General features: G+C 34.7%; 2 pseudogenes; both read right to left on the reverse strand.

Annotated features, from left to right (window-relative positions):
- Nucleotides 1-997: 997 nt before the first annotated feature.
- Nucleotides 998-2,663, reverse strand: LOC140859291 (uncharacterized; annotated as a pseudogene).
- Nucleotides 2,664-2,666: 3 nt separating this feature from the next.
- Nucleotides 2,667-3,801, reverse strand: LOC140859292 (uncharacterized; annotated as a pseudogene).
- Between the last annotated feature and the right edge of the window lie 20,187 nt (nt 3,802-23,988).

Here is a 23,988-nt window from a genome sequence, read left to right on the forward strand (position 1 = left end):
ACTTCAACTTTGAGATACTTGATGAAGCTTTTCAAACTTAATCTTTTGAACTACCTGAAATATCATAAAAATATTCTTCAAAGATAAGAAACTCATTAGTAGTCTCCTCAAATGGTTTGCGATCATCAAAATCAATTCTTGGAGCAACACCTCTAAATTCAAATCAAACACTGATCAGAAGTTCGGGTCCTAACCAAATTAGGACTCGAACCTAATCCCCTCACATTCCTTGGATTGTAAATTAATTCAAGCTCATCCTCGAAATTAATTCTGCAACTAATGCCCAGTGCTAACTAAACATAGCCAGTATTTAATTCCATATGATCTAGAATTTTAATTCTCAATTAAGTAAATCTATTTATTTAACCAAGTCACCTACTTCTAAATTGAACATATAAATCTTCGTTAAGTCTTTTTCCACATTGCTCGACAATGTGCGTGACTCCATAGATTCAAACTCTAAGTCGGTAGTATAGAAATTAACTTTTATACTAATTGAAATGACCATCTAGCAATGATATTTGACGTCCGGATAGATTGAATAAATGCAAAGTAATATTCAAGAATCTTGGCATATGGTTACTACCAATGTTCACTGTACCGGTACCGATCGACGTGCCGGTGCCGGATCGATATGGTACGGTATCAGTACCGTATCGTACCGACACACGGTACGCCCCGGCATACTGGTCCGGTACCGGTACATAATTTTTTTAATTTTTAATTTTTTTTATTTTTAAAATTAATAATTGATAAATACAACCTCAATATGGCATTATATTGCATATTATTGACATATTTGGGTTCAATTTGGAGTTAGGTTGCGGTACAAAGATTCTTGATCTAAAATTTTAAATATATATTTATTTACATTATATTTCAACTATGTCATCTTAAAACTAAAGAAAAAATATATAAAATATACATTAAAATGTATCTAAATATTTAAGTACAAAGCCAAATAACTGATATATGAACCTTAAGATGTACTCTGCATTTAATTTCTTGTTGAGTGTCTGTGACGCTCGTAGATATCTGAATTATCAACATAGTCTGAAGGGACATCAGTCCAATCCTCTAGCCAAGCTGCACCATACTCTCGAATATTCATCATCCCATGAGGCATCCTCTCTGGATTGTAAGACATCTCAGACCTCTCGCTAAAATTCTGACTCTGAGAAGTATCCTCAAGATGATGGTATGGTTGTGGAGAAGTCCATCCAAATATGCCAGTAGCAAAATCTGATCCTGGAGCTGCTCCAGGCTGCATAGGGTAGTAACCACTAGAAGATGATGCCTCGGATGCACCATATGCATATGGATCATAAGGTGGCTGTGGATAATAAAATCCATAATACGAGGATGATCCAGATACATCCATAGACCCTACTCCACGTGCAAGATCGTCCGCAGCTGCATCATGTGCTGGACGACCTCTAGGAGCCCGTCATCTATATGAAATCGACTTCCCACGATCTCTACCGACTCGTCCATCATGATCTCTATCCTATGTGACATGCATAAATTGAGACTCACCGGTGAATCGAATATCACCCTGTGGCTGTGTCTCATAAATGGTGGTCTCCTATCCTCCAGTTCCTCCCTGATCATCAGATCCATGGCTACTACTACCAGTATCATCATCACTCTCCTTGGTGTCCGTATCTGAATCAGATCACTCCTGTACTCTCGAGAGTGGTACACGTGCAACTGTCTTTTCTTTTCCCCCCTTGTGCCCCTCTATGACTGAGTTTCCTGTGATTGGGAGGATGGATGCCTTCTTGCTGGCTGCCGGGAGGAACGTCTATACATCTCTCGCTCGAATCTCTGGGAAGATGTATCAGATAGCGAGTCATGTGATGAATGAGTCCCTTGTGTCCCCTCAGACTGTGGCTGATCAGCTGGAATCCTATGTGAAATATTTTTTTCTGCCCATTGCCCTGGATCCACCCTGATCTCCCTTGCCCCCACACTGGCTGGTCGTGGAGGGGATCCTGGCTCATCAAGTTCTGGCTCCTGCTGCTGACCTGCAAGCCATCCGATGATCGGATCGTCATCCTTGTCGGCATAATCATCCAGCATCGGATCAGTGTACTTCAACTGAACTTCCTCCTGAATATATTTTAGCCTCAACCTTAGATTGCAGTGAACATATACAAGATCATCGAGGTATTTTTATGTCAGACAATTTCTCTGTTTGCTGTGGATAAGGACGAAAGTGGACCAATTACGCTCACAGCCATTAGCAGAGACCATCTGAGAAAGAATACGGACAGCCATATGTCTCAAATTTTCTGCTGACGTTCCAAAATGAATCCACCATTCAGCTACAAAAGTAAAATTATTATCAAATTTGATGATATTATTAAGCAAAATTACATATCAATCTACATTGCTCATTATTGATATGTAATTTACCTGGATTCATCTGCTTTTTGCTTACGACAGCTAATGGGACTCCAAAACTGTCTGATCCCTCTCTAAACTATTTCGTCTGAAATAAAATATATTTATTATTTATAAATATATCAGATCGAATTCAGTTGAATAATTACATCTGTTTTAAACTAGCATACATCTTGCAGACACAATGACGTGATTTCTAGATCAGGCACCATCTTATATATGACATTACGAAGAGCAGCAAGAAGCTCGCTTTCCATATCTATCTCCGGAATAGTATACTGAAATCTCAAATTCAAGTAATAAGCTGCAGATAAATTTCAAGACTGATTAAGCATAATTTTATTTTCATGCTTCGAAAAAATATTTTAAAACATTCTTGAATCCAAACTTACCAGCTAGATGCAAATCTCTGCCCATCTGATAGTTCCAACGGTGCTCAATAATGTTAATAAATTCTTGAGCATGCTTGGGATCATTCTCACTGATCTATTTCTTTGTCCTCTCCATCATGTAATATAGGAAGCCCATCTGGAGGTATCTCTCGCTGTCCACAACGCGAAGCACCTCATATAAAGGCTTGATAGCCTTCACTATCTTCTCAGCCCGCTGCCAAAATGACTGACTCATCACCAAGTTCTCCACATGACTTCCATCAGTGCCGGCCCTCGCATATCTGCTCTCCTACCACTCGGCACTGACAAACATCTGACGTAGGGTTGTTTTCTTCTGAAGAAGACTATCAAGTGCTATGTAGTTGGTAGCAAATTGTGTGATACCCAGTCGTAAGATCTCCCCCCCAGTATACGTCCGCATCAATGAAAGAACCCATGTGTGGTTGTAGATGAATCTAGTAATGATCTGGGCAATCTCCACTACCTGCTGCACCCTGCGAATCTTTTCGATATCCATCAATATAAGATCAATGCAATGTGCAGCACATGGGGTCCAGTATATCTGCAGTCGCTGCTCCATCAGCAACTCTCCAGCAGCTTTATATTGTGGTCCGTTATCTGTGATGACCTGCACAATATGCTACTCAACCACTGAATCAATCACCTCCTCCATCAGACCAAGGATATATGTGGCATCGTGCATCTTATCTGAAGCATCGATTGATTTGTAAAAAAATATTTTTTCATCACAGTATGTCAAAAAATTAATGATGCTCCGCCTAGTAGGACCTGTCCAACCATCACACATCACTGTCAAACCGTATGTAGATCATTTATTTTTGTAAGAAGCAATCCATCTCTGTAGATCCTCCTTATTGCTGTCAAGAAGCTGACCATAGATGTCCTTAGGTCCTGGAGGATCTACACCCTGGCCGGCAGCCTCTACGGCTGAAATAGCAGATCGGTAGTAAGGATTGGCTACTGCATTTGCTGGAATATGACTGAAATAAAATCATGATCCAATAGCTCACCACATATCCTTCTTCTTATCTTTTTTCAGCATACTGTCAATTCTCTGCTGCTTTGAATCCTTGCTGGACAAAGCATGTGGATCCAAATCCTGAATGCTGGCTCCTGCTAGAATATCTCTGAAGGACCTCCTCCTACTGCCAAAAGCTCCCAACAAAGAAGACATGCTGCGTCTGCTCCCTCTACCACCAGGCTCTCTGACTGAGGTAGTCCTGAACTCGAATTCTCTCCTACCAGTCGCTGATCCAGATCCTGATTTGTAGCATGATGGTCTGAATCGATCTCTATACCGGGCCATCTTCTCCTGCTGGTACTGATCCGCCAAGCTCGCATGAATGGCAGCCTCAATCTGTGCCTCCTCATCATCTGAAGCAGAAGCCTCTTCTGACTCTCTAGAGTGATAAAAAGGTGGATCTGCAGCTCGATGGTCTACTTCGATCTTTTTCTGCTTTGCCCTTTCCTTCGCTGCTTTCGAATCAACAAAGTACTTTTTCATCAATTATCGGACCTCTTGCGGATATTTTCGACACATCGACACATTAGGATAACCACCAGCTAGATGCTGCTTCAACCTAGTCACTCCTTCCTTGAACTCTGTGTTGCACCATTTGCATCTCCAATGATGCCGAGCCGAGAGCATCTCACCATGATCCCAACCGATGTCACGCTCTTGATCTTTCTTCTTACTCATTTCTGCAGATATAACAAAATACTAATTATTTCGAATTACCTATAATATAACACTAATTACATATATTTTTTATTTGATAATATTTTTTACTATTTAAATATTTACAAAAAAAATTTCAAAAAAATCTCAAGTTAGATTCAAATATTTCAATTATTTTGAATCATTCTAAATATTATTCTCAATTTCAAAACTAACACTGATTTTTTATTTTTTATTTTTTTAATAATTTTTATATAAATAAATATATACTATAAAATAGCTGATTAATTAAAGTGAACGAACGTCATGCTCTAAATTTTTTTCTTATAAATATATGCAAGTATAACAAACAACGATAGTTTAACGATAATTAAAATAATTATATATAATTTTAAAATAATTTTAATAATTATTTTAAAACTTATAAATTCAAAATAAATATGTTATATGTTTCAAATAATATTTTTAAATTAACTAAAATATAACACTATTTTTATATATTTTTTATTTTATAATTAAAATTTTAAATTTAAATAATTAAAAAAAAAATTTTTAATTTTAAATATTTGAAAAAAATAGAAATTAGATATAAGTAGTTTGAATCATTCTAAACATGATTTCCAAACTCTAATTTTTTTCATAAAATTTAATTTTTTTTAATTTTTAAATAAATAAATATTTAAAAATATTTAAAAAATATATAATTAATAAAAATTAATAATTTTGATGTCATCATGTAGATCTTTCAAAGATCTATCATATATAATTAAATCATCCCAAAATTATAAGATTTTGGTATGATTTTCTCTTATTTTTATTCTTTCTCATTCTTATCCTATTTTTAACAATAAAAATTTAAAAAAAAATATTTACTAAGAAAATAACATATTATCTTACCTCCGGCCAAAGATCAGCCTCTCCTCGAACCACTCCTATAATTTGATAAATTTTTTTTTTTCTAATTTTTCGAAGGTCTTAACGGTTTTGTTGAGACCTTCAGACCCTCGGGAGTTCTCTGAGACATCTCAGAGAACTTCAAAGCAGGTAAGGCTTTTTATGCATGTGATCTCAGACCCTCCCTCCCCCCTCATCACTTTTGGCACATGGTGTGTCAATACGGTTCGGTTCACACCGTATCGGACCATACCGTCCGGTTTTGGACGGTATGGAAGCGAACCGGACCGAACCACCTGGTTCGATATTGGTTCGGGCTATTTCTCGAAAAAAAGATCTGAATCGGACCGTTTGAGCACCGGTCCGGCTCGGTACATCCCGTATCGGGTGGTTCGGCCCGGTACGGCAAACCCTGATTACTACATAATTCATCCCTTTGATCCTCAATGCTTAGGACGACTTCAGGGTAAATTATTAAACCCTTAATCAGTCTTCCATGTTATATTTTAACCTTATAAATCTTATGATTGATCACATGGATTATTTCGATTAAGGTTTTACTGAATTGAAATACAGCGAAGCATTATCTCTTATAATCTAGAGTGATCAATTTCATTTTGACTCACACAGACTTTGTAAGTACTTGACGATGTCCAAAAATCTTCTGTCACTGTATTAAAAATACAAATAGTCTAACACCAAAGCATAATGAGTTACTTGCAAGTTACCATGATAATCTTAGATCAGAGAAACCCTTATATCTATATCCTTCGTGAGCTACTTTTGACAGTAGAGTGCTCCGCAGCTGAGTCACGTTCGTAATAATGAACTCCTATATTTCACCTGCATGCCATACCAGTATCTTCATACTCTTTGGTTATGAAAAAAATCGATCTATATGACACACAATGATCTAAACTTGATAAACATTACTCCTATTAATAACATATTATTTGATTATGAACATAATTTAAGAACTATTCAATAAATCCTCATCGCCTTTATCGAGTGTTTATTGTTCTAAGGATTTCATCATTATAATAAAAATGAAAGATGCAAGAAATGAACTGCCAAGGTTTTATTAATATAAATCAAAGTATAATACATATACAAATGCACAATTATCTACATTTAAATAATTGACTTTAGGATACGATGCCAACAAACTCTCACTTGTACTAAAGCTAATTAGATTTGTATCTAATACCCATCTTTCACTTGAGTTCGTCGAACTTCTTGATCTCGAGAGCTTTAGTGAAGGGATCAGCCAGATTTTTCTTTCCATTGATCTTCTATAAATCAATGTCACCTCTATCAATGATCTCTCGAATAAGATAATAATGATGCAGAATGTGTTTGATTCTTTGATGGGACTTGAATTCTTTAGCTTGAGTTATAGCTCCAGTACTATCATAGTATAGTAGAATTGGACCATTAATAGAGGAAACCACCCCAAGCTCACTGATGAATTTCATTAATCAAATTGTCTCTTTGATAACATCGGATGCTGCAATGTATTTCGCTTCGCATACAGAGTCAGCTACTGTGTATTGCTTAAAATTTTTTCAGCAATCGCCCCACCATACAAGGTAAAAATATAATCAGACACGTTTTTGCTATCATCATAGTCCGACTAAAAATTGAAATCCATATACTCCATAAGTTTTAAGTCAGAATCTCTATAAATAAGTCATTGATCTTTCATTTTTCTTAAATACTTAAGGATTATTTTTACAACCTTCCAATACTTTTCACCCAGATTAGACTGATACCTACTCATTACCCCTAACGAGTAGGCCACATTTGGCTTCGTATATATCATAGCGTATATGATAGATCCCACTCTAGAGGCATTTAGGATTTTACTTATACGCTCTCTTTCTTTTGAGGTTGTTGGACAATCTCTTTTAGAGAGAGATATTTCTTGGCCTATCGATAGATAGTCTCTTTTGAAATTTGTCATGCTGAATCGTTTCAGTATGATATTTATTTATGTAGATTGAGACAATCCAAGCAACCTTTTAGATTTATCTTTGTAGATCTTCATCTTCAAAATGTAGGATGTTTCTTCCAAATCTTTCATGGAGAATTATGATGAGAGCCAGAGCTTTACACTTTGTAATGCAGGGATGTCATTTTCAATTAAGAGAATGTCATCCATATATAGTACAAGGAATATGACTACAAAAATATTAGCCTATTTGTACACACAAGGCTCCTCTCCATTCTTAACGAAGTCATATATTTTGATTGTCTTATCAAAATACATATTCTAATTTCGAGAGGCTTGTTTTAATCCATAAATGGATCTCCGTAGCTTGCATACTTTAGATTCATCTATGGATGTGAACTCTTCAGGCGTATCATATACACCTCTTCTTCCAACTCTCCATTAAGAAAGGCTATCTTGACATCTATGTGCCAAATTTCGAAATCAAGGTATGTTCTATCATAAGTATAATCCGAATAGATTTGAGCATTGTCATAGAAAAAAATATCTCATCATAGTCTATACCATAATTTTGATGATATCCCTTAGCAACCAAATAAATTTTATAGGTCTCTACCATTTCGTCAGCACCCCTTTTCATTTTAAAAATCTATTTATACCCTATGAGTTTTATCCCTTCAAATAAATCAACGAGTGTCCATACATCATTGATTTTCATGGATTCCATCTTGGATCTCATGGCTTTAAGCCATTCCTCAAAGTCAGTCCTCTGTAGAGCATCCATATAGATGATCAGATCCTCATCATTCTCATCTAGCTCAACAGGATCATCATCCCGAATCAAAAAATCATAATATCTATCCGGTTGATGCGGTACTCTATCGGATCTCTTCAAAGGTATGTCTATGAGGAGATTGAGGTTTGATTCTCTAATCAAATCTAATTCTGTAAGTTTATTTGATTGTGTTGATTTTTTTACCTCTCGAACTTCATCAAACCAAATTTCAATGGCATTAGTTCCTTCCCCAAAGAACTCTTTTTCCAAAAAGATTATCCTATTATTGACGAATACCTTTTGTTCTTCAGCGAGATAGAAATAGTACCCTCTTGATTGCTTTAAGTACCCAACAAATAAGTACTTGTCGGACCTAGGTCCAAGCTTATCTATCTTTAAATATTTGATATAAGCCAGACATCTCCACATCCTAAGATGAGAGAGTACCGACCTATGCCCTGTCCATATCTCATTTGATATTTTATTGATAGATTTGCTCAAAATTTTATTCAGTAAATAACAAGCAGTATCAAGTACATATCTCCAAAAGAAGATTGGCCGATTTGCAAAATCCATCATGAATCGAGTCATGTGCAACTACGTTCGATTTCTCCTTTCGGATACCCCATTATGTTGTGGTGTCCCAAGAAGAGTCTATTAAGAGAGAATCCCATCCTCTTCTAGATATGTCAAAAATTCATTGTGAGGTATTCTCCTCCTTGATCTGATCGAAAAATTTTAATACTCTTTTTAGTTTCTTTTTTCACTTCACTATGAAATTATTTAAATATTTCAAAAGATTCTGACTTATGTTTTATAAGATAGATATACCCATATCTAGATAGATCATCAGTGAAGGTGATAAAGTAATAATATCTATCTCTAGTAATTATGTTCATGGGTCTACATACATCACTATGTACTAGTCTCAGAATATCACCGGTCTATTCATCCCTTTTTGTAAAGAGTGACTTTGTCATTTTTTTCAAAAGATAGGATTCACAGGTCGGCAATAATTCACAACCATTGATATTGAGGATTTTCTCTTTGGTTAACCTATTCATCCTATTTTTGTTTATATAACCAAGCCAAAATGCCAAAGGTAGGCATCGGTGACATAATCTATTTTTAGGTATTTATTTGATGTGTGTATTATACTAACAGACTGTGATAAAATGTATATACCATATCTTAATTGTTCATATATAATTATAATATCATTCATAATGATATCATAAAAATTATTTTTTATTAAGAAACTAAAGTCATCTTTGGCCAGAAGACTAATAAAAATTATGTTCAAGAGAAAAGAGGGACAATAATGATAATCATTTAAAATGATAATTTTTGAATTCAAAATGAGTTGAATTATTTTTAAGGCTAGAACTGGAACAAGGCTTTCATCTTTAACGTTCAAGAATCACTCACCATTTTTAAACTTCCTATAGACCTGAAGTTTCTACAATGAATTATAAATATTAATTGGACTTTCAGTATCTAATACCCAGATAGTAGTATCACAAACAAAAAAATTACAAGGAGTTATCATATAGGTACCTTGACCAGCAACCAATTGCTTATTTCTCTTTTTAGGACTGTCGGTCAAGAGAAGCAAGATATTCAGGATAATTCCTCTTCCAATGGCTCAACTTCTTGTAAAAGAAGCATTCTGCCTCACTCTGGTCTGCCTTAGACTTCTTGATCTACTTGGGCTTAGAAGCCACAGCATGAGTCTTCTGTATCTTTTTCTTCTTTCTTCTCTTAGAGGATCGATGCCTCATAGAGGATCTACCTACTACATTGACCAGCTCCTTATGGAGCTGATTGTTCTTATTAAAAGTCTGTAGTAATCCTAGCAAACCATGATAATTTACTGCAGGCTTGGTCATTCTAAAATGATTTAAGAAGGATAGATAGGATTTGGGGAGCTAGTTCAGAATAGCATCCTTGCCTAACTATTCGTGCAATGAAAAGTCAAGTTTGCTTAGACGTTCGATTTGCTCGATCATATACAGTACATGATCTGTAATCGATGCCCCTTCTTATATCTGGACATTAAACACTACACAGGAGATTTTGTGTCTCTCATCATCCTCAAGGATGCCAAAGGACTCGTTCAATATTTGAAGTATTTTCTCAAGTTGTGCATCTTTGAATTTATGACTAAACTCATCATTCATCACTAAAATCATAATGTAATGCACTGTCATATGATCATTGAGCCACTTCTGATAACCATCCCTGACTGTTCCACATGCGTTCACAGTAGGTTCTTCAAGTGCCGGATCCGTAAGGATATACAGAATCTTTTTATGCTCCAGAATAATTTTTAACTTTCAATACCAACTATCGAAGTTGGATCCCATAAGGTTATCACTGTCTAACAATGAGCAGAGTGATAAAGTATTAACCATTACTGTAAAAGAAAATACAAAAATCATTAAGTTTATAAATTATACATTTAAAGACTTGGACTTTAGTCTAAATATTTCTTCCATTATTTTATTCAAACTGGTAGCCTCTATCTCTAATTTGAGAAATTTATTTGATTCCTTAGCAAGTATTAGAATCCACATAGACTACATATGAGTCCGAGTGTGGCTTGGTAAACCTATGTGCATCTATGGATAGATTCTTAATCAATTATTTTTTCAAATAACTTTTAGTAAAATATTTTACCTCTGACTTCTCTTCAGCAGGCATGTGGCGCCTCCACTGAAAGGTCTAGTTAGGTCCAACTATTAACATGACCATATCCAATACATCTAACTAATGAATGATTAAGTCCGTGTATGGCTTGGCCAACCTGTCCATCCATCTGAAAGACACAACAAGGTCATCATATGATGGATGACAATTTCAATATCCAAATAAACACCAAGCTTGTGGTGCCTCCAATATTTCTCTAGACATGGGACCTATTATCATCCACCTTAATGGGAGGCTATGAACTAGTTATCCTCAAAACTATGTCATTTTAAGAATCTAATAATTTAGAGAGTTTAAGACAAGATGATGATCATTTATATGCAAAAGAATTAAGAAATCAACCAGCATTTAAAAAATCCTCCCACTGACTTCACTAAGTCATCGAAGGGGACAAGAGACTAAGCTGATCCAGAGACACTTGAATTAGTCTAATTGACTAACCTAGATAGCATAGGTGAACTCGAATCACTTAAGCAACCTAATTGAAAACTGATTGACTACATTGGCCAGGTAAGTGGAGATCGATGGGAGGATCCTCATTTCTTTTCTTAGACACCATCACTGGTCAGGAAAGAGAATAGTCCCAATTAAAAACTCCTTTCAACCACTTAGTTTAGACATCAATTGATTTATCAGTTTTGATTTGATCAGCCTAAGTACTCAGGCTCGACCACTGAGTCATAATCAGATCCGTTTGGTATAATCAAAAATATGGACTTGATCAACTACAACTATTATGTTTGATCTAGAGTAAACTTAACCTAATCTTAATCAACTCTTGATTAGATTTGATTAATTGCTCAGTAAGATTTTGTCTATTATGCATTTGATTTTAGACACTAGGTCTAACCTAGTCAAAAAGACCAGATTCGAGCTAACCCATTGCCATAAATTCATGTTTAAACATAAATAACAGATCTTAAAACTAATTTTTTAGATCAAAATTCAATGATTAAACATGAATAAATTAGATCTAAACAACATGCATACATCTCATATATAATAAAATTTAGATCTAAATGAAGAACATCATATGTAATAAAAATTTAGATTTATTAACATGCATCTCATGCAATATAAAATAAATTATTTTCATGATTCTTCTTCTTGATTCATACAGGCAACTCTTTCACTATAGTCCTCTATGGCAGGATGGCTTTTACTATAAATTTCAAAGAGTACTAGGCTACTAATAATTACACATATCACATATGCATATCTAGATTAATTACATCTAATGTGAAAATAGATCCTTTCAAATATTCAAATCTAAATTTCAGATCTTAAAAAAAATTGCATAAGAACATCAACCCTTGCAGTATAAGGGTTCCTTTGATCAATTAATTTTAGTTCTGAATTACCTGAAATCAGATCCAATCTAATTTACATGTGCGGTGGATTAAGTTTTGGGCATGCACATGGACATATACAGAAACTAAGAAAAATAGAAATTTATATCTAATCATATTAGATCAAAAATAACTTTACATAAACTTCAGACCTGAATCTGAATTTATACAAGATATAAATCATCAGATTGATTCATATTTGAATACCCATAGAAACCTGCTCAAAATCATATCTAAATACTCATTAAAATCTAGTTAAAAATTGATATGCATAATTCAAAGAAATCTGTTCAAAAATGGATCTAAAAATTCATGGATAATTCTATCAAAACATATCTGAATTTCTGTAAAAGTCTATTCAAAAAATAGATCTTAATAGCAGAAAAAATCTATTAACATAGATCTTGATTTACATAAAAAATTCTATCAACACAGATATTTAATTTACACAGGAATTAGGACAGCATCAGATCATGATTTTATACATGAAAATCTGATTAAAACCATATCAAAATTTTTCAAAAATCAGGATGGAACCTGATTCGATTTCATATAAAAAAAAATTTGGTCAAAAACCAAATCTGAAATACTGAAAAAAATATGGACAGAACTAGATTTTTTTAACCAGACTTTGTTTGTATTCAGATCTGATACCATGCTTTGATACCAGTTGAAGAAAAATTTGACAAAAGAGGGACTGAAGTCCGATCCCTAGGAAAGGAAGAATAGGTTTCTAAAATAAATTATGAATTTTATATCTTGATTGCATCAGAAAAATGGATCAATGTTGCTGAAAAAATTTTTTGCAAGAGCAACAGGTGCGGCTTCTTTACTTCGCACGCACACCCAACAACACAGAAAGGGGGGATGAAGGCACAAGATTTTTGCATCAAAGGAGATTTCACCAGCTTTTTTTTTCTTCCATTTCTCAATCTATTTATCAAGGAGGAGGGTAGTGGCTTTTATCTGTTCTCAGTGTGAGAATAGTATTCTATTCACATGCTGAGAATAGATTTCTATTCTCAACGAGCGAACAGAAATTTTGTTCGCTGAGAACAAAATTCTATTCAAGAGATTTTTTTTTTATTTGATTTGAGATCATATTTCAAATCTTAAAGTCCTCAAAATGGGCATGAGAAATCTGACTTAAAATGCCAATGCCCTTTTATCTCTCAGCATGAGAAATTTTGTTTGCACACTGAGAACAAATTTCATTCTCAGCGCACGAACAAAAATTCTGTTTGCTAAAAATTTTTTTTTATTTTATGATTTGAATTCATAATTCAAAAATCCAAAAATGCCTCTTAATCAGAAGATGATTTCAATTAGAAGTTCGAGTCCTAACCAATTTAGGACCGAACCTAATCTCCTCTAAATTCAGATCAAACACTGATCAGAAGTTCGGATCCTAACGAAATTAGGACTCGAATCCAACCCCCTCACATTCCTTGAATTACAGATTAATTCAAGTTCATCCCTAGAATTAATTCTGCAGCTAATGCCCAATGCTAGTTGGACATAGCCAGTATTTAATTTCGTATGGTCTAGAATTTTAATTCTCAATTAAATAAATCTATTTGTTCAATCAAGTTACCTACTTTCAAATTGAATATATAGATCTTAGATCAAGCCCTTTTCCACATTACTCAACAATATGCGTGACTCCATAGGTTCGAACCCTAAGCTAGTAGTATAGGAACTAATTTCTGTACTAATCGAAGTGATCATCTAGCAATGATACTCGATGTCCGGATAGGTCGAATAAATGCAAAGCAATATTCAAGAACCTTGACATATGGTTACTGTATAATTCATCCTTTTGATCCTCAATGCTTAGAATGACTTTAAGATAAACTGTCAAACTCTTAATCAGTCATTCATGTTATATTTCAACCTTATAAATCCTGTGACTAATCACATAGATTATCCTGATCAAGATTTTACTGAATTGAAACACAGCGAAGCATTACCTCCTATAATCTGGAGCGGTCAATTCCATCTTGACTCACACACAGACATTGCAAGTACTTGACGATGCCTAAAAATCTTTCGTTATCGTATTAAAAATACAGATAATCCAGAATCAAAGTATAGTGAATTACTTGTAAGTTACTACAATAATCTCAGATTGAAGAGATACTTATATCTATATCCTTTGTGAGCTACTCTTAATAGTAGAGCGCTCTGTAGCTGAGTCATATTCAGTGATAATGTATTCCTATATTTCACATGCATGCCATACTAGTATCTTCACACTCCTTGATTATGAGGACAATCAATCCATATGGTACACAATGATCTAAACTTGATAAACATTATCATCCTATTAATAACATATCATTGGATCGCGAATATAATTTAAGAACTATTCGATAAATCTTCATTGCCATTATTGAGTTTTTATTATTCTAAGTACATCATTATAATAAGAATAGAAGATGCAAGAAATGATGAACTGTCAAGTTTTTATTAATATAGATCAAAGTACAATACATATACAAATGCATAATTATCTACAGTTAGACAAGTGGCTTTAGCACATGATCCCAACAAGATCAATGTAGAAAATAAAAAATTTATAAGGACTTTACATAAGCAAAATATTTTTATCAACAAATCATGAGTGCTATCTCACAACATAGAGGTATATGAAATATGAGCTTTACTATAAAGGATCTGAGCAACCTTAGAACCAACCTCCAAAAATATTTATTCAACATTGATCTGCAAGCAATAATTAATCATTTTCAATTTCTATAAGCTAAGAATCTGGCCTTCTTTTATACCATCAAATTAGATGCTAACAATAGTATGCAGAATATTTTTTGGATTGATAGGAGATCAAGATGGCTTACCAATACTTTGGCGATGTGGTGACATTCGATGCTACATATATGATGAACAAACATGGCATGCCTTTTGCACCATTTGTCAGCATCAACAACCACATGCAATCTATTTTATTCAGTTGTGCCCTAGTATAAGATGAGTACACTAAATCATTTATTTGGGTTTTCTAATCTTTTCTAGAGGCATTGGATGGCAAACGCCCAAAATACATCTTAATCGATCAAAACCCAATAATAAAAAAGATAATTGAGAATGTTATTCTAATCTATCCATCGATTTTGTAAGTGACATGTCCTGAAGAATATTAGAAAATATTTATCTAATCTTTTCCGTACAAAGGATGGACTTAAGGAGAATCTATACTATTGCATCAATGCTTCTATCTCTCTGCAATAATTTGAGCACTATTGGGATGTATTTATCAAAAAAATACTCCTTAAAGTCCAACACCTACCTTGATCACCTGTTCAGCATACAAAACTAATGGATGCCTACATACTTTAGATATATATTTTTCACTTCCATGTCTACAATACAATGCAACGAAAGTATATACTCATTGTTTAAGGATTATGTTGGCAATCACATGAATGCTATCAAATTTGTTACTCAGTATGAGATAGTGTTGGAGAGCAGATATAACCAAGAGGATTAGGACTTTCCCATGTGCAATATTCAGCCAACATTATGGTCAAAATATCCAATCGAGAAGCATACTCTTGAAGTATATACAAAAAATATATGTAAATTTATATGATTGAGATTGATGCTTTGAATGGAAATCAGAATAAGAGAACAACATACTGTACAATATGTATCATGTTCAATGAAAAATTTTACATGCTTATGTCTGATGTTTGAATTCAGCGATATTCTATATGCTCATATCTTAAAAGTTCTTATTTGTTTAATAATTCACCTCATTCCTACACATTACACATTAAAGTGCTGGAAGAAATCTACAAGGGAAGGAGATATTGATATGGCACAAAGGATAGGTGAACTTATGGAAGATACGACATCGAGAACTATAAGATTTAATGAACTATATAAAAAGCTTTTGAAACTAGTATATGATGGTTATATCTTTCACGAAACATATAGTCTTGTCATGAATGATATGGAGTCTATCATCGAAAAAGTAAGCACATTAAAAAAGAACCTATCAACAAGTTCAAAGCACCACATACAACAAACTCAAATGTCATCAAAAATCCATTATAGTAGCCAAAAGATAAGACAATCGATTCATCTATTCCAAAATATATTCATACATCAAAATAATAGTTGTATCATAGCAATAAAATTTTTATTATAGTAAAAAATGTTCATACAAGTTTATTGACAAAATAATTTAAATATTTTGATAGAATATTGATATCTTGCAAGTGTACATAAATAAAGAGTGGAGCCAACACACATATGCTCATAAAGCTGGCACAAAGCAAACTAAGATGATGATACCGCTTTGCAACCCTTCATGATCATCTACACAATATGGTCGGTATGTGTTGCCCAGCTATGCAACCCAAGAGGGGGGGGGTGAATTGGGTTTCTAAAAATTTTAAACTTAACTTATATCTTATGAAAAATGTTTAACAATAGCTAAATAAATAAGGAGAGTATAGTTAATTCAAGGCTAATGGTTAAATGCAAGAATGCAAGAGAATAAAGAAGTTCTAAAGAAGAGCAATTAGGTACAACACAAACAAAAGGATTTATAGTGGTTCAATGCCAACCTTGCACCTACATCCACTCCCCAAGCTCCTACTTGAGAATTTCAATCCACTAACTTATATTCAACCTGAATACACTCGTCAGAAACTCTGACTTTAGCTATCCCAAGCTAGTCCACTTATTTTTCGGATACAAGCCAACTCAATACACTTTGATTCAAGGTTCGGATCAACCTTCTCTTATTTTGAAATCCTTCCAAAATAAAAACAATAACTCAAACAGAGTATAACAATCAATAGCACAGAAAATACAAAAGAAGCTCCTTTAATGAGCGAATGAGGCTTTAAATACACTTTACTCAAAGAGAAGAAGGCTCTTTTCGATTTCCTCAAGGTGGTTGGAGACTTGAATGTACACTTGAGGAGTTGGTAAGCTTGAATTAAAAGCTTCTTGAATGCTTTGAGTGAGCTCTTGCTTAGGGCTGAAAAGTAAGCTTGAAATCCTCTTTTCAAAAATCTCTTTTCTTGATGATTCCCACCTTTTTGTCTCTTTTATAGCTTTAAGGAATGGTGGAGAGCAATCTGGGCTGAAATAGAGCCGTTAGTCCACATTAAATGAGCATTAAATATACTTAAAATGGGTTAAAAACTAGCCATTGCAGAACTTTTCTGTCACAGGGGTCGACTCATGGGTCGACTCATGCTCATGGGTCGACTCATGGGGTCGACTTATGTGAAAAAATAGCAGAAAATAAGGTTCTGTAATTTTTGGCCTAAAAACAGCAGAGGTCGACTCATGGGTCGACTCATGCCTGGGGGTCGACCCATGGGGTCGACTCACAGACTGTGCCAAGACTGTGCCAACCAAAAAATCTGCGTGCCAATCAGCTCATTGTGCCATGAGTCGACTCATGGGGTCGACTCAAATTTTTCAATCATGAATATCTTTCAAAATACATGTCTAAAAATTATAAAATTTTCATCAATGGATCACAAATCTTTTGTTCTATCACTTGATGCTTTCAAATCAGGGTTTGATAAAATTATAATTTTGCCCCTGAAAAGCAATAAGTCTTTTTCAAGCGAAAATCATTAATACCCCTTCAAATGCTTTGTAATCATCAAAATCAATCTAAGGAGCAACAATCTCCTCCTTTTTTATGATGACAAAATACTTGAGTAAAAGCATATATATGAAACATTGAGCATGAATTTCAAAGGAATGAAATGCATCATAGGTAGTTTGAAGATAAATAGAAAATTTACTACCAATTTGAAAATTACTTATAAGTGCATTTGCTTGGAAAGATTGATTCTTTGGCATGTGATACATGTGTCCATTTGCTTGTGTTGCTTATTTGCCTAACAATTTGCTTATTGCTTAACAATTTGAAAGTTTGCTCAATTTCTTAACATTTTGAAAATTTGCTCATTTGCTCATTTGAAAATTTGCTCATTTGAAAATATTTGCTTATTTGATTATTTAATTTTGGTATCAGAGTAAAATTTTTGGTATCAGAGGAGAATTTGCCTAAGAATTTAAAAATTTGCTCTTTGCTTATTTCTCAATTGCTTAACATTTTGCTTTTGATTCTTTAATTTCTCCCCCTTTTTGACAGCATCAACAAGAATTGTTTACTCCCCCTTTTTTTGAATATATTTTCTCTATTTCTTTCTTTTGATGGAATTAATTTTACTAATGTTACTTCTTTAGCTTCCTTCTTTATTGTTTGTTTCTTAATTACGTATTGTTTTACTCCCCCTGAATACAGCAAACATAAAAGATATACCATTGGATATCATGGATAGCATATTGCAATTCATAGTATTTGAAGCATGCACATAATTAAAAGTAACTCAATTTGAAGGTTATTCATTGAAAGTCAAAGAGTATATATATATAATCAAAAAATGACTGATACCACATAGTTGTTCCAATACATATACCAAAATACAAAAGTCAATCAGTCAACATCATTACATGGCTCAAAAGATAGATCCTAGAATGAAACTAAAGACAAGACTAACTATAAGGATCCAGTAGAGATCATGACTGGATGGATCAGAGTCAGATGAATCGAAGATGGAGTGAGGAGATGAAGGATCACGACCAAGGGCTCGACCTCTACCCCATCTGCCTCTGCCACAAGTGGAGGTGCCGGCACGAGTGGGCGGGTGAGATGATCCTGAAGGCTGAGAAGCAACAGACTGAACTTCAAGAGAGAGTCTGATGGTATCTAGAAGGTTCAAGGCTCTCGAAATAGACTGTAGCAGTACAGTGAACTGGGTGGATGCATGCTCACTAGAGCCTCTGATCTCTCTCTTCAGAAAATCAAATCCACTCTCCAAAACTCCTCTAAGTCTGGCTGCCTCCGTAGATAGGTCTGAGACCTCAGTGATGCACTCCTGTGGCTGTGGATGTGCCAGAGCTAACACTTACCCCTGCAAGTCAAGTACTCTCCCAGTCAGTCTCAATATATAACTCTCAAGCTGCTGAATGCGAACTGACTGATCTGAAATCATCTGAAAGACAGTGGAGATGTGAGGGATCAAAGTTTGATCAGATACATCATGTGATGTGGATCCCTGTGCAAAAGCTGAAGTGCCCAACTGTCGAGAAAGTAAAAAAGCCACACACTGAGAGATCATCTCTATCTGGTCATCAGCCAATCTGATCTCTGAGGGATGTGCTCTGCTGTCTGGCTGCTGGACTAGAGTGTGCCTCCTAGTAGACTCTGATGGGCCAGCCTCGGGATCTGAAACGAACTAAATGTCTGGAGATGCTGCCCTGAGATCATGGAGGGGTGAAGATGGTCCTTCTTCCTCAGCTCTGTCCTCAACTCTCTCTTCTACACTTTTAGTCCAACCACCATCTGTCTTAGTAAATTTCATACGGTGCAAAGTATGTTGGTTGATGGTGTCAGAGTGAGAAAGCCTAGCTGCTGCCTCCCCCTCAAAACTAACTCCAAACCTCCTGAATACCAAAGTGAGGGCCATACCGAAAGGCAGATGTGCCTTGGATCTATTCAGTGTTTCTCTCATGGCCTCAATCATTAATGCTGGGAGGTTTAGGAGGGTTTAGGTAATCACATGAAACATGATGCAGATGTCTCGGCCTGAGAGGAGGTCATGTCTACCACTTCTAGGGAAGAAAAGCTTTGTTACCATTTGATGTAGTATCCTCATCTCAATGGAAAGGATCTTGGCCTCTAGTTTGTTTAGACTTTCTGAGAAGGTTCTTCCTAAAATCACATTAATTCCTTCTTCCTTGACTGGGAGTTCCCTGTTTGAGTATCCCTCACAGGGTAAATCAAGAATCTCTCTCAAAAGTACAGGATCTAGACAGATATCTATACCCTTAACAGTGGATGTTACTGTTCCATTGCCATAGCTCAAGTTCAGATAAAATTCTCTAACCAAATCTACATAAGTAAGTTCTTTAAGTGAGCAGTAGAATCTCCAACCTTGATCTTTGATTTTTGAACCAATGGAGAACCCCTCTTTTTCAAAAAATCTGAAATCTATATTTTTCTCGGGTTCTACCTTTCTATCAGATAAGAAAATTTTACTGGGGCTTAATGGAGACCGAGAAGAACCTGGAGCAGATGCCGAAACAGGGATGGAAGCTGATGAGGTCTGTGAAGCCTGTCTCTTCCTGCGCACGCCTTCTTCCAACTAGCGGACCGACTTCCTTCTTTGTGGGAGCTTCATTTTTGGAGCCATTTCCACCACCAGAGCAAGCAACGGTCTTAGGAGGTCAAATGTGTGAAGAGATAGAGGGATTTTAGGGGAAGGATAGGGATTTTTGGAGGAGTGATACCCCGATTTGGAGGAGAAGGATAGAATCTAGGGCACACTCAATCCGTTCCAATCAAGGGAGGAAAAGGGGAAGAGCTCGATTCCTAAAGGTCGATTTGAGGTGTAAGGGGTGATGGGAGAAGAATCTTGGGGGTAGGACTTGGGTTTGGAGAGGAAGAAGAAGGGGACCTAAGGTTTTGGAGGGAGGAAGAAGACGGTGGAATGGGTCAGCTCAAAGAATGAGATTTCAACAAAAAGAAGGAACCCGTGGGATTTTGGCCAAAACTACAAGTTTGCCATTGGATCGACCCTAGGGGTCGACTCATAGTTCACAGAAATTCAGAAAAAATGATGAACAATTTTTGAAAAATTTGAAACTTTAGGAGAAGGATATTTGCTCAATGATCAATTATGAAAATGATAATTTTGAGCTTTTAAGCCCAAGAAAATTGAGTTCAAAGAGTTTTTGACATTGAACCCTTGGGATTAGAGAGACATTTAAGCAGATGGATCAAGAATTTCTAGTTCTCTTCTAATTTCACAGAATCTATCTTCACTTAGGGCCTTTGTAAAGATGTCGGCTAATTATTTTTCAGTACAAACATAGTTAAGGATTATGTCTTTATTTTGAACATGTTCTCTTATGAAATGATGCCTGATTTCAATATGTTTAGACCTAGAATGCTGAATTAGATTTTTAGTAAGATTTATAGCACTAGTGTTGTCACATCTAATGGGAGTTTCATTAAGTTTGATACCAAAATCTTCGAGTTGTTGCTTAATCCACAAGATTTGAGCACAACAACTTTCGACTGCAATGTATTCGGCCTTGGCCGTAGACAGTGATACCGAATTTTGTTTCTTGCTAAATCAGGAGATTAGGTTAACTCCAAGAAATTGGTAAGTTCCACTAGTACTTTTTCTATCTAATCTACATCCAGCAAAATCAGCATCTGAATATCCTATTAAATCAATTAATGAGTCCTTAGAGTACCATAATCCTAGAGTTTGAGTACCATTCAAATATCTAAGGATTCTTTTAACAGCATTCAAGTGAGATTCTTTAGGATTAGATTGAAATCGAGCACAAAGATAGACACTAAACATGATATCAGGTCTACTTGCAATTAAATATAGTAGAGAGCCAATCATACCTCTATAATATTTTAAGTCTACACTTTTACCTTCTTCATCCTTGTCAAGCTTACATGAAGGGCTCATGGGTGTGCCAATTGCTTTAGAGTTCTCCATTCCAAATCTTTTAAGTAATTCCCTTATGTACTTGCTTTGGGTGATGGAGATTCCTTCCTTTGTGTGTTTGATTTGGAGTCCGAGGAAGAATGTAAGTTCTCTCATCATGCTCATCTCGAACTCTTCCTGCATGAGCTTTGCAAAATCTTGACAAAGAGATTCATTAGTAGATCCAAAAATAATATCATCAACATATATTTGTACAACTAATATATCATCTTGATTTCTTTTAATGAAAAGGGTTGTATCTACATTGCCTCTTGAAAAATTATTATTTAGTAAAAATTTGCTTAGCCTTTCATACCAAGCCCTAGGTGCTTGTTTCAAACCATATAGAGCTTTATTTAATTTAAAAACATGATTAGAAAAAGCATGATTTTCAAAATCTGGGAGTTGTTTTACATAGACTTCTTCAGCAATGTATTCATTTAAAAAGGCACTTTTGATATCCATTTGAAATAATTTAAATTTCATAAAGCAAACATATACAAGTAGAAGTCTAATTGCCTCTAATCTAGCAACAGGTGTAAAGGTCTCATCAAAATCAATTTCCTCTTCTTGATTATAACCTTTAGCAACCAATCTTGCTTTATTTCTTATTACATTTTCATGTTCATCTAATTTATTCCTAAAAATCTATTTTGTGCCAATTATTGAATAATTTTTAGGTCTTGATACTAAAGTCCATACATTATTTCTTTCAAATTGATTAAGTTCTTCTTGCATTGCATTAATCCAGTTATAATCTTTTTCAGCTTCTTCAATGGTTTTAGGTTCAAGATTAGAGACAAAAGCAAAATGATTGAATGCATCTTTAAGTGAAGAACGAGTTCTTACCCCATGCATAGGATCATCAATAATTAGCTCCTTAGGGTGATTGTGAACATACCTCCATTCTTTGGGTAGGTCATTTGTACCTTGAGGTTGTTCTTGATGTTCTTCACCTTTCTCATCCTGTTTGTCTTCATGTTCCTCATCATCTTGAATTGTAGAATCTTTCAGAGTGATCTCCTTCATTCCTTCTATAAGAGGATCTGCATCATCAACACCTTCATTCTTCTTTGAAGGAAGATCGTTAGTTTCATCAAAGACAACATATATTGACTCCTCTACTACTAAGGTTCTTTTATTGAAAACTCTAAAAACTTTACTAGATGAGGAGTAACCAAGAAAGATTGCTTCATCAGATTTTGCATCAAATTTTTCAAGTCTTTCTTTATCATTATTTAACACAAAACATCGACAACCAAAAATATGAAAATATACAATATTAAGTTTTCTTCCTTTCCAAAGCTCATAGGGGGTTTTCTTTAAAATTTGTCTAATCAAAGCACGATTTAAAATGTAACATGCTGTGTTAATAGCTTCCGCCCAAAAGTATCTTAGAAGGTTGCTTTCACATAGCATGGTACGGGCCATTTCTTCTAGGGTTCTATTTTTCCTTTCTACTACTCCATTTTGTTGAGGTGTCCTAGGTGCAGAAAAATTATGACCTATTCCTTTTTCATCATAAAATTTTTCAAAGTCTTGATTTTCAAATTCGGTTCCATGGTCACTTCGAATATTTTAAATTGAAAATCCTTTCTCATTTGTGATTTTTCGATAAAATTTAGAGAAAACTTGAAAAGTTTCATCTTTGTGTGCCAAAAAGAAAACCCATGTAAAACGAGAGAAATCATCAATAATTATAAAACCATATCGTTTTCCTCCTAGACTAGTAGTTCTAGTAGGTCCAAATAAATCCATGTGCAATAGCTCTAAAGGTCTAGAGGTTGAAATAATATTTTTAGATTTAAATGAAACTCTTGTTTATTTACCTAGTTGACATGCATCACAAATTCTATTCTTTTCAAAATTCAATTTTGGCAAACCAAGAACCAATTTCTTCTTAATTAGTTTTGAAAGTGAATGCATGCTAATATGTGCAAGCCTACGATGCCAAAGCCAACTAGTCTCATTAATCTTGGTATTCAAAGATACTAGGCATTGCATATTTATCTTGGATAGATCATTCAAATCTACCATATAAACATTACCATGTCTATGTCCAACAAATTTAATACCTTCATTAATAGGACTAGTTACAATGCAAACAGAAGATTCAAAAATAACTTTATATCCTTTATCACAAAATTGACTAATGCTTAGTAAATTATGCTTTAAACCATCTACTAACAAAATATTTTCAATGTACTTGGAGGGAGTGATACCAATGTTACCTATACCGATAATTTTTTC

The sequence above is a fragment of the Elaeis guineensis genome, chromosome 7, assembly GCF_000442705.2.
Source record: "Elaeis guineensis isolate ETL-2024a chromosome 7, EG11, whole genome shotgun sequence".
Classification (NCBI taxonomy): domain Eukaryota; kingdom Viridiplantae; phylum Streptophyta; class Magnoliopsida; order Arecales; family Arecaceae; genus Elaeis; species Elaeis guineensis.